Below are 12591 nucleotides of genomic sequence, written 5' to 3'. Positions count from 1 at the left end.
CAAATTCTACCCAGCCCTCAAGGGGAAGCCCCAGTCCTGCCTTGACCACAAAACTTCCATGATGTCTGCAGTCCATGTTGCTACTGCTTTTGGTAACTTACTGCTCTTGCATTTTGTATTTAAAAAAATTCCATGCTTCCATGTCATTCTTAGTTCTATGATGCTTTGTTTCTATCCATTTTATTCAAATGCCCTCTTGATTCTTACATTGTCCATTCATTTGCTGAAAACCCAATTTTGTGTTCCTTTTAATAACCTTTTTGACATTTAAAGGCTACTGATACCTACCTGTGTGAGCCTATCTACATTAGGCCCCTCTAATTTGCTGTCTTCTAAGTGTCTTCAAAATAATGCAAGGAAACCATTTAATGTCTCTATGTAAACACAATTTTGTTCCATACAAATGCATTTCTAAAAATACTAAAGGGGATTTTTCTCATTTAAAAAAGAATCTTTAAAGCAGGAGGGGAAATGAAGCTGTTGCAAGGTTTCTAAGCTAGTTTGAAGAAACAGAATTTTATACAAAATAACTTTTATACCCAAACTGAATAGATAATTAGAAAAAAAAAGTGACTGAATCAGTTGTCAAGGGTACTGTCTCTGGGGGAAAAAAGAACAGTTATGGTATCTCCTTCCAACAGACAGCCAAATCAAGTTACCCAGAATGTACTGTTTCTAGCTCTTTTATTTTAAGCAGAGAGTCGGAGAAGAATCGGTGAGGAATGATGAAATAACAGTGTAGGAAAAGGCAGTCTAATAATTCCCTTGGGACTGGTAAGATGCTTCTAACACTACCTTGTTTGGGCCTTTAGGCTATGAGGGAACTTGACTATTTCAATTCAGCTGTGGTTATAGCAGCTCCCAGCTTGCCAGGGGTGGGAGTAGGTAGGGCTTTGAATAGACAGTCTGTGAAGCTTGAATGCATAAAACTGTATCCTACCACTTACACAATAGTTAACATTTATGCTGTGATAAAGACATAGAGGACTGCTGAAATTTAACTCATATTACACTCAAATATGGAAAGAAAATGTAGCTTGTTTTTCTCTAAGTGATCTGACATTTGTCTACATGAACCGCCATCATGCAGAATGGACAAAAAAAAAAGGGGGTGGGGTGGGGTGGGGGGAAGAAGCACCCTTTAGTAAAGTTATTCTAATATAGGTATTTAAAAAGTCTCTCTAGTTAACTTTTTAGTATCTTTTAGTAAAAGAGCCCAGTCTCTGTATTTCTCCCTGTTTCTCAAGGTAGCCTCTGGGTACATGGCGAGTGGTCTGGGCACCTTGACCTTGGCAGAGGAGGACAGGGGAGGCTCTCCTGTCAGAGTAGGCATTTTTTTGTCCTCACTGGTCTTGCGAGTAGATGGGCAGCCAGCTCCTTTGTGCCCTTGAGATATAACCGTTGGCATTCTCTTGGCGTCTGCTGTTGGAGCATGAGGCCAGTGTAAGTTGGGTGTCAGCTTATTAATGCCTGGTGGTCCTGCCTGGCTGATTGGCCTTCCTAGATGTCTGTTGGCATTGCTGATACTCCTAAGGTCTGGCTGTGGCTCCCATATACACCCTGTTCAGCCACATGGCTTCTGCTGAAACAGCCCCCTCTCCATCCTGACTGGCTAATATCACTGTGATAAAAAGATTTTACCAAACATGCTGCCTGTCGCCACTTGGCTGACACTTCTGAAAAGTCCACAAATTTAGCTTCATACATACTTGTATCCAAAAGGGATTACAAGATCGTGGAATTTGCTTCTCTTAATGTTTAGGTAAGGAAGAGGAACAGGGAGCAGAGGGTCTGGGAAAAGACAACCACTTGTCACCAGCACTCTGCGGAGTGACTTACTCACCAGGCATCTACTGATCTTAAGCTTCCGTGTTTGGCCTTGTGAGGGATATGACGATATGTAAATAATGCAAGGCCTTCAGCGACTAACAGGGGTTGAGCTCAGTTCATACAGATAACAAGCTGGGAAGTCGTGTGCCACAAGTGATACCTGGGAGCTTATCACGAAGGTTCTGAAGCTGTGGGAAAAAAAAACAAAATTTTTCCTGAGAAATGAAAATATTTCATACAGTTCATTTCTAAATTCATAAAAAATCTGTAATTACTGTGTGGAATATTCAGCTCTTCCCAACTATTGAAAATGAGTTTTTGTTACAGATTATTCCTGTCTTGTGTTTTCTACATTTTCATTATCTTATTACATTTAACAATAGAACTGAAATGCATATTTTCAGCCTATCTACTCTTAATTTTTTTTTTTCTTTTTTTGAGACAGAGTCTCACTGTGTCACCCAGGCTGGAGTGCAGTGGCACGATCTCGGCTCACTGCAAGCTCCGCCTCCTGGGTTCATGCCATTCTCCTGCCTCAGCCTCTCACGTAGCTGGGACTACAGGTGCCCACCACCACGCCCAGCTAATTTTTTGTATTTTTAGTAGAGATGGGGTTTCACTGTGTTAGCCAGGATGGTCTCTATCTCCTGACCTCGTGATCCACCTGCCTTGGCCTCCCAAAGTGCTGGGATTACAGGTGTGAGCCACCACTGCGCCCAGCCCTACTCTTAATTTTTTCGCTGCAAACCTTGACTTTTTGGCCTCTTGTTTATGAGACGTTAACTATGGCAAGATAATAACGAATTCCACTGAAGAGTCTTATGAAGAATAATCTATTGATGGAGCTACAGGTTCAGGCCAAGATGGAACAAGTCTACTACAGCCTATCTCTTGTATTGATTACAGCTGAAACCTCTAGATAAAATACAAACAATAACTACCTGAGGCCTCTCAAAAGTAAACAAAAGCAGGCAGATTATGGAACGAAGTGAAACTTTGGAGAAGTGACCTACACAGGTGTGAGTTTTCCCTTTTCGTTTCTTTTATTTCCCAGCATTGCCTCAAAGGCAGGCCTCAGATGTAGACAGGGAGATCAGTGGTGCTACAGTTGTCAAAATCTGCAGTAGAAACCCCGTCTTTCTGGCAAGAAGAATCAGGAAAATGGGTCCCTGTAGTTTTGAAGAGTGTGATGGGTTGGGGTGGATGGAGAAATCCTTGTCTTGATTCTCCTTTTTTTTTATAGGTTTGTCCCAGGTTCAGAGCTCTGTGGTGGTGGCAGTGCAGGCAGATAATAGACAAGGAGTGTTTGGTTTTGGTCAGAAATGGGCATAGGAGCCCCAGCTAGTCTGAGAGTGTAGGGGAATCCAGGCGAGGGGAAACCTAGGGAAGGGATTCATTAATTTTGTGTATGAACTACACAAATGTGAGTTTCCTGAGCTGGATATCTGTGGGACAGACCCAAGGTACCATAGAAAAGGCATTGAAAATTGAACTGCAGCTGGAATCATTGAGGCTGTATAGCATGTTCAAAATGGCCAGGATATAATACAGAATTACTTGACACAAAATAATCAGGAAAATATGACCATTTGTCAAAGGAAAAGCAATTAATGTCAACCCTGAGATGACTCAGATATTGAAATTATTAAAGACTTGATAACAGCTATTTTAACTATGCCCCATTAGGTAAACAAATTTCAAATGAATAGAGGGATAGAAGTTGTTAGTCAAGAAATAGAAAATAAAAAATAAAAAAAGAACCAAATGTAGTTTTAGAACTGAAAAACATACTTGAAATTAAAAATTCATTGAATTGGCTCAATAGCAAAATAGAGGTGACCTGAAGATAGGTCATTATAAATTATCCAGTGTGCAGGACAAGAAAAAAAAAACATCGAAAAAGATGAATAGTCCAGGGACTTGGTGGATGCTGTAGTGAAGTCTAACACATGTTGGCATCCCAGGAGAGGACAAAGAGATTGGTGCAGAAAAAAACTTTTAAATAATGACCAAAAGCTTCCCAAATGGAGTGAGAGACAAATCTATAGATTCAAGAGGTCCAGTGAACCCCAAACAGGAGCACTCAGAGAAACACACTCCTAGATACTTAAAAACAACTAAGAAACAAATAATGGAAATATCTTGGAGGCAGCTAGAGTAAAATGACGCATTACCTACAGGAGGAGTAATGATTCAAATAATTTGAAGTTTTATGTTAGAAACCATGGAGGCCAGAAGACAGTGGAAGAAAGTCTTTAAGGTGTGGGGGGGTGTGGGGGGGGAGGCGGAGAAAGAACTGTCAATCCTCTACAATGAAAATAGTTTTTAAAAATGGAGGTGAAATAGACATTCTCAGATAAAGGAAAACTAACAGAATTTTTTGCTAGCTGCCCTTTTCTAGAAGAAATCTAAAGGAAAAATTTCAGGTTGAATAGAAAAAATATCAGAGGGAAAGTTGGAAATTCAGGAATAAAGGAAAAGCTACATAAGTGGTAGATATTTAGATAAAAATCAAAGACATTTTAATTTTTATTTCTTTAAAATATATATGACTATTGAAAGGAAACATTTGGTGGGCTTTTCAGTGTATGTAGATGTAATACATATTATGATTATAACAAAAGATAATTGGGGAAGGATAAAGAGGCATATCCAATAATATATTTAAAGGTAAAATGATACTTGTAAAATCTCCTACTATTTGGAAATCATCATACTTTGAAGTAACTCATGGGTGAAAGAGGAAGTCCCAAAGGAAATAAGGAATATTTAGTATAGAATGTATATTAAAACATAACATGCTCAAAATTATGGGATGCAGCTAAAGCAATACTTAGAGGAAAATCGATAGCTTTTAATGCTTATATTAGGAAAGAATAAATGTCTTAGATCAATGGTCAGGGCTTCCACCTCAGAAAGCTAGCCAAAAAAAAACAAACTAAACCCAAAACATGCAAAGAAGGAATTAATAAAGATAACAAAAATCGATGTAAGTGAAAAGAAATTAGAAAAAAAACTAATGAAACTAAGTTGGTTCTTTGAAAAAAAAAAAAAAAGTACGAAATCTCTCACCAGAGTGTTGAAGAAAACAAAAAGACAAATTGCCAATATCAGGAATAAAAGAAGGAATATCACTGCAGACTTACATTTGAAAGCTAACAAATGAATATTATGAACAACTATATGATCATTAACTTGAAAACTTAGGTGGAATGGACAAATTCTTTGAAAGACATTAACTACCTGTGGTCCTTCAACAAGAATCTGAATAGGATTATGTATACTGAAGTAATTGAATTTGTAGTTTATGCCCTTCAAACAAGGAAACAATGGGCTTACATAAGTTTCCTGGCAGATTTAACTAAACATTTAAAAAATAAGTTATGTCATTTCTCGCATCCAAGTACGAACCAGGCCCAATCCTGCTTAGCCTCTAAGATAGGACAAGATCGGGCACCTTCAGGGTTGTATGACCATAGACAAATTATGTCATTTCTATACAGTCTTGTTCAGAAAATTAAAGAGGAGTGACTGTTTCACATTCATTTTATGAGGCCAGCACTGTCATGTCAAATTTCAGAGAAAGAAAACAATAAGGCCAGGTGTGGTGGCTTATGCCTGTAATCCCTACACTTTGGGAGTCTGAGGTGGTCGGGTCACGTGAGGACAGAAGTTTGAGACCAGCCTGACCAATATGGAGAAACCACATCTATACTAAAATACAAAAAAAATTAGCCAGGCATGGTGGTGCATGCCTGTAATCCCAGCTACTCGGGAGGCTGAAGCAGGAGAATCGCTTGAACCGGGGTGGCGGAGGTTGCAGTGAGCCGAGATCATGCCATTGCACTCCAGCCTGGGCAACAACAGTGAAACTCCGTCTCAAAAAAAAAAAAACAAAAAAAAAAAAAAAAAAAAAACACCAGAACAATATGACTCATTAGTATAGACACAATCTTCCTCACATATAAAAATTATAAATACATTATGAAAAAGGGGAGTTTACCCTAGGAATACAAGGATGGCTCAACACTCAAAAGTCATTCAATATAATTCACCATATTCACAAGCTAAAAATAGACAAATTATATGATAAATTTTATAGATGTAGAGAAAGAGAGAAAATTTAACCCTTCAAGATAAAAATTCTCAGAAAAATAGAAATATAAGAGAACTTCCTCAATCTGATAAGACTTTATACAAAACCCATAGCTTGCATCATACTTAATGGTAGGAGACTAAAGCATTTATGCTTTCCTACTAAGATCAGAACAAGGCTAATATATCTTCTCTTAGTATACCTCTTCCACTCAGGCCAGTGCAAAAAGTCAAGAAAAAGAGATAAAAGGCATATATTTGGAGGAAAACATAAAGCCATCTCTCTTTGCAGATGACATAGTTATATACATAGAAAAATCACAGGATCAATACTTCCTCTGTCTTCAGCCATCACTGGCCATGGCCATCTAGCATCTTGTTCTGTCAGATTTTAAAGATAGATGGAAGAGATGGTTCGTTAAGGAGTCTAAGGATGATCAGTCTCATTTTATATTCATGGCCTTTAATCTTGAGTGGGTCTTCAATGCTGTGGGGTGGTCCTATTCATTTCTTGGTATATTCAGTCTCCTAGAAAACTGTATCACAGTTGCTCCCCTCTTACCTCTTTTTCCTTGCTTTTTATTTCATTGAAAGGAACATTTTAAAAACTATCTTTCTCATGTTTTATTTACCAAATCTGTCAACCTGCCTGCATGTATATTGGTGGACTCTATCTTTGCTCCTGATAAAAATGGATGCATGGTCCACATTCTTATTTAAGGTCAGTTTCCTCACATTGTGACTGATCCCATTTCTGTACCCCTACTCAAGGATCTCATTTCTGAAATCTCATCTTATTCCTGCTTCATCAGCTTTTTCCTCTACTGGATTGTTCTTTTCAGCATGTGTTGATATTTCCCTATATCTCCCTCTAGCTGCTGCACAATGTCTCTGTTCCCTTTTACAGCAAAACTCTTCAGAAGATATATTTATGGTTACTTTCTCTACCTCTTCTATTCTTTTCTAAATCTACTCCGTTCGGGCTTTCAACAGTACCACTCCACTGAAGGCAACCTTGTCAAGATTGCAGAAGTCTTCCATGTTGCCAAATGCCAAAATGTTGATTTTTCAGTCCTCATCTTACTTGACATGATAGCAGCATTTGGCACAATTGATCATGTCCTGGAAGCTGTTTTTCCAGTTGGCCCCTGGGATAACATCTCTTGGCTTTTCTGTCTCACTAGCTGCTGCTTTTAAGGCTCCTTTGCTAATTCTTCCTTTTCCTGATTGTATTAACTATGTTTCAGTGCTTTGACGTCTGGGGCCTTGCTGACCCTGGAGAGACTGCCCAACCCAGGAATAGTCCATTCCTAGAAATAGTAGAGAACTTACCTGCTAGCTTTGCTGGGAGCACACCTTTCATAGATAAGCCAGCCATTCCAGACCTCATAACATAACCACTTTTTTTTATTGGGCTTTCACCTTCTGGGATACTTTTCACCTGCCCTAATCACCCCAGCTCCAGGTACCAAACAGTTAGGTGCAGTCCCTATGCTTTTGGTCCTGCTGAAGTTAATCAAACAGTCTATCCTCAGCCTGTTTACCCTGCCTTACCCATTCTATTCTGGGGAAACCACAATAAAGGTTATTTCCCACATTTTCCCCCATGTCCTCTGCCTCGTGACTGACACTGGTGCCTCCCTGTGTGGCCCCTCCTTGTGTGTCATCCCCCCTCCTCTTGGGAACTGTGAGTAAAAAACTGTCTTTTTAATGCCAGTCATCTCTTGAGCTGTTTGCCTCAGATTATTCAGATTGGCTGTCCCTAAATAATGAAACCTACATTTTGAAGCAGTGACCTCTAAACACAGTAGAGGTCAGTCTTGGACTTCTCTTGTTTTTTCTGCTCTCACTTTGGATGTGCCCTCACCCAGTCATGTACTTAATATTGTCTCACAGTGGTGGTTTCCAAAATTCAGGTCCCTGCCTCCTCTTATCACCCTATACAAAATAGCACCTCCACCACCCCCTCACTTCTGCCTCCTTTGTTCTCCTTATCCTGCCTGGTTTTTTCTTACTACCTGATGTTTTTTAGCAACATGAGACATCCCTTGGCCTCCTTAGTTTCTGAAATGGTGATGGATTCACACTCTCTGGCCAGAGAGCTTAAGTTCAAGTCTGCTATTCCGATGTCCGAAGCCTACCCGTTGTACTCCTAACTTAACTTTTCCTAATTAGATCCTCATGACACTTGGAGAGGAGGAAATACCGTGTGGGTAAACAAACTTTTTTTTTTTTTTTAGTATTTTTCAAAAAATTTTTGTGATGGAACTTGGCATAAGATTTGTATTGGTGTAGTAAGTGAACAAAATTTCCACTTATTACTTTAAACTGTTTTTGTAAAAAGTGTTATGAAATCAGCTAGTCCTAGTCTTTGTGATTACTCATTACCTCCTCTCCCAAGGAAACACCAAGTGCTTCAAAATTTCCATTGTTTATAGACAAGGCTTATTCCAGGTGTGGGAACAGATTGCTTATCTTTATCAGGGTACATTTATATTTAAGAGTAGTACAGGAATTTTGCAAAAATTGGACATCTAGGCCTGATTATATTAGCATTTGAAATTGAGCCATCTAATTAAATATTAAACTTTAATACTCCAATCCTCAAAATCAAATGTGAAAAATCTAATTTTATTCAGTTTAGATTAATGTATAACTATACACTCTGGACTCTTAATGAAACCTTTCCCATTCATAATTCCCGTTTAGTACATTTTTTCTATAAGCATAACTAGTAGCCGGATGCTATGAAAAATTATCTTCTCTTGAGAAGGTGAACAGTGTTTGTATTCATGATATCAAAGATCTCAAGAAAAATCTAATTCTCATTCTTCCACCATCCCACTTCTTTTTTCATAGGAATTTGCTTTGTTAAGCAAAATATGCTTATCTAGAATATAGACATCATAGATAGGGGAAATGGGGAGATGTTGATCAAAGCATACAAACTTTCATTTATTAAATTGAGCAAGTTCTGGAGGTCTAATGTACAGCATGAGTGGTGATGGGTGTTAATAAATTTGATTGTGCTAATCACAGTGTATTCACAAATATGTGGCACACCTTGAATACATATCTTTGTTAATTACATTTTTAAGTATAAAAAGATTTTGGCTTTATGCTAAGTGAGATGGGAAGTCATTCAAGGATTTTGAGTAGAGAGACATGAACTAACTTATATTTTAGCAAGACTACGCTGGCTCCTGGGTCCACATGAGAGATGTTGTGGCTGGGACCACAGTGGCAGTGATAGAGGTGGTGAGACATGATCAGGTGAGAGATATGTCTTGAAGAACCAATAGGATTTCAGGGTGGATACAAGGCAGAGTATGAGAGAAAGGGGTTCAAGGATGACTTCCAATTGGAAGGATGGAATTGCCATCAATTAAGGTGAGGAGGACTATAGGAAGGGCAGGGCTTTTTGTTATTTTCCTTTTGGGTAGGAGTGGGCTTAATGATAATGCATGCAGTTTGATGGTTAGAGGGATGAGGGTGGAGGACCATAGGTTTTTGTCATCTCTGCATCCTCACAGTGACACCCTTAGATATTGCAGACCTCTTGAACTTACAGAGACATCTGCCTGGAGCACCAGGACTCAGCACTCTCCCCTGGAGAGTTACCAGGTCTGGCTTGGGGTATTGGTAAGCAGAGACCTTGAAAGGTAACCTAGGGAATTCCCAAAGGAGAGCATCTGCTGGCATAAACCTTCAGGGAGGGATCTTCCTTCCAGGGGTCACTCTATTTCTCTTCTCTTTCTGTCTTATGTCACTTGTCACTGTCATTACCTGCTGATTCCAGTAAGAGTTTCTTTATTTTCTTTCTCTAATCACTGACAAACTAGACCCACAGCTTCTCTCTTTCTCTCATTCACGAGCAGCACAGCCCCCTTTAGTAATAATGGAAAACGTGCAAGTATTAATACTTGCTTTTCCTTTGCTGCATCTGTTTCCTTATTTATTTTGATTGGATAAGTGAGAACTTTGTCTTTCCTGGGTTGCACTGAAAAGTATTTACACACATTAAAACAGAATGTGTTTAAATTTTGTAAAAGATACATTTGCTGGAGAAAAGAGAGTCTGGTATTTTTGGGCGATTTAGTCTAGAGCTGAGGAGGAGGTTTAAGGTAAAAAGTGACCGTAGTGGTGAAAGAAAGGAGAGTGGCCGAGTATTGCCTTCTCTTTTCTTTCCCCCTTTTCAGGCTCTCCCGCTGTTGCCTGTTGCTACCAGTCCTGCCTTCGTGACCTTCCTTTACACCAGGTGAGGGACAGGTGCGTGCTGATGCAGCGGGGCATGGGGCATGTTAGCAGGGAAGGAAGAGCATTTCCGAATTCTAGAGCTCTCAGTGGGCATTGAGGAAAATCTCTGAAGGTTTGGAGTCTGGAGAAGAGCAGGACCAGATCTGGGTTTTAGAAAGGTGATCCTGGTATCTTTAGGCATCTGGATACAAGAAGAGAAGCCAGAGACAAGCTTGTTAGAAGGTGGTTAAAATAATTTGTTCAAGCGAAGTTGAGAGCCTAGACTGTCAAAGAGGCTTGGCAGGGAAGGAAGGGAAGTGAGAGAATCTGGTGACTTCCCAAAGGCCAGAGTGAGGAGGAAAGGGATGGCTCTAGGGTGAACAGGACCTGTGATTCCAAGGGGAGAGCTGAGGGCAGGAGGTAAGAGAGGAGTTCAGTGTGAGTTAGATTGAGTTAGCCTGTAAGGTACCCATGTGGGTGAAAATAAAGTTCCTGGAATTGCCACGTAGAGCCACTTTGAAGGCAGATGGAAAAACAAGGCAAGCTCAGGGGAGAGCCAGAAGCTAGAGAGATACTTGGGAGTTCTGGGCTTACATCTTGGTGATTGAGGTGATAACAGGGATATAGGCTGTGGGACAGCTCTTGGGAGATCATCACTCTGTCCCTCTTACACATATTTCCTTAAGAAATGTTTTTGCTAAGGCATGGTTTGTGCTGGAAGATCAATGAAAGACAGTTTTGCTTCCAAACAGGGACTCAATTATTTGTCACTAAAACAGCAGCAGCTCAACCATTAGTTACCAGTCTCGTATATAAGAGCTTCCCTTGGAATTTTGAGTTCCTTTCAGAAGCTTATTGAAAACAGATTCATGAGAGAATCTGTGCTAGTGCAAAGTACCTCATGCCCATTAACTAATACTTCTGGTATCTGTTGGGATCTGAGAAACATGAAAAGGCACGACCAGCCCATGTGTCACTACAGACACAGACAAAGCAGCAGAAGCCCTTGTTTGGTTCTCTTGCCTCTAGTGCCTTTGGTTCTTAATTTCCTGTCTGTTCAGCCGCCTCAGCTTAATCATATAAATCTGGTTTGGTGGTTGAGGTTATAAAGCGTTTCCAGTCTCTTCTCAGTATAACCACGGAAGCCTTGTGAATAGAGAATCTTAATAATAAAGCTTGTTCAAAATACTCATTATCCAGGTAACCTTATTAAAAAAAGATCCCAAGTTATAATGCTCAGTTCCCACAGTTTTTATTCTGCAGATTGTTAGCAAGCATCTCAAACACTTTGCTGCATGAGTGCTTAAGTTATTTGACAACATCAGCACTGCTTCATACCTGTATCTTGCAATTTTTATAAAGGCAGTGGTTTGTAATGCATTGCTGTGATTTGAAGGGTGGGACTTTCTTTCTGGAAAAGGGTTTAATAACATTTACAGAAACAAGAAGGCAATGCCAGAATTGATCCAACTGGCTTTTCCCTTCTTAAAGAGCTGCTTCTCAGCTGTCCCGTGAGCTGGGAGAAGCCCTCCTGCCCCATAAGGCTGGCGTTCCAGCTGACAGTGTAGTTACTGAGATTGAAATCAGTCACTGGACTGTGATGCTGATAATGCTGCTCTGCAGGGCAGTTACCTCCAATCCCCTCTCCGCAACCCCCGTCCACAGCATATATTGAAAAGGACTGCTTGTGGAAATAGATCTTGGAGACAATTTTATATATTCAATTGCATTAGTCAATTTTTTTCTTTGACCAAACCAGGAAAAAATGTAGTTTATAAGATTGTTCTTAAGAAGTACATAATTTTGTCTGTTAGAATATACATTTGGTGAAGCCTTTTTTCATGAATTAAGTTAAAAAGATCGTTTTCCCCAAACAAACAAACAAACAAACTGATCTTACGTTGTTGCACATCTCATTAGTTATTTAACATGTGCATAATATTCTGAGCTTCTTAGTTGGGCGGTAATCTCTTGAGAAAGCAAATACAAAGCTATACAAAACTTCTGCATCTTTGTATTCCTCATAATTCCCGTAGTGGTATTAGGCCTATAATAATACCGTTTTATAGTAAGTTTGTTTTGGCTAAAACTCAATTTCAGTGGAAAGCTCACATTTCATATTTTCAAAATCTGGATTTCATTTAGATTTAGAGGAAATTTCAGCACTTAACCACCTTTTATTTGCATCTACCTTCTGTGCAAGCCCATATATTTTACAACTGGCATGTCAGGGTTATTCTGCTATATCATGGGGTGAGTAATACCCCATCCTCAGGATTCAGTTGGTGCACTGTAAAGAGGTTCTTGCTAATTGCTTTTGTGAGAACATTTGGCCTGCAAGAGGATTATGTTCCTATGGCGTTACTGTCACAACCTTTGTTATTTTCATGAGTACTTTTGCTAATATAATAACAATGACATTATTTGCCT

At 39.5% G+C, this 12591-nt stretch overlaps 1 protein-coding gene across 1 annotated transcript in view; it reads left to right on the top strand.

Moving 5' to 3' along the window:
• The window catches only part of RAPGEF5 (Rap guanine nucleotide exchange factor 5), a 241341-nt gene that overhangs the window by 53513 nt on the left and 175237 nt on the right, over positions 1-12591 (top strand). The window lies entirely within an intron of this gene.

This window comes from Nomascus leucogenys, chromosome 11, assembly GCF_006542625.1.
Source record: "Nomascus leucogenys isolate Asia chromosome 11, Asia_NLE_v1, whole genome shotgun sequence".
Classification (NCBI taxonomy): Eukaryota; Metazoa; Chordata; class Mammalia; order Primates; family Hylobatidae; genus Nomascus; species Nomascus leucogenys.
Note: the sequence above shows the minus strand (reverse complement) of the source record. Positions and strands in the feature narration are given on the sequence as shown.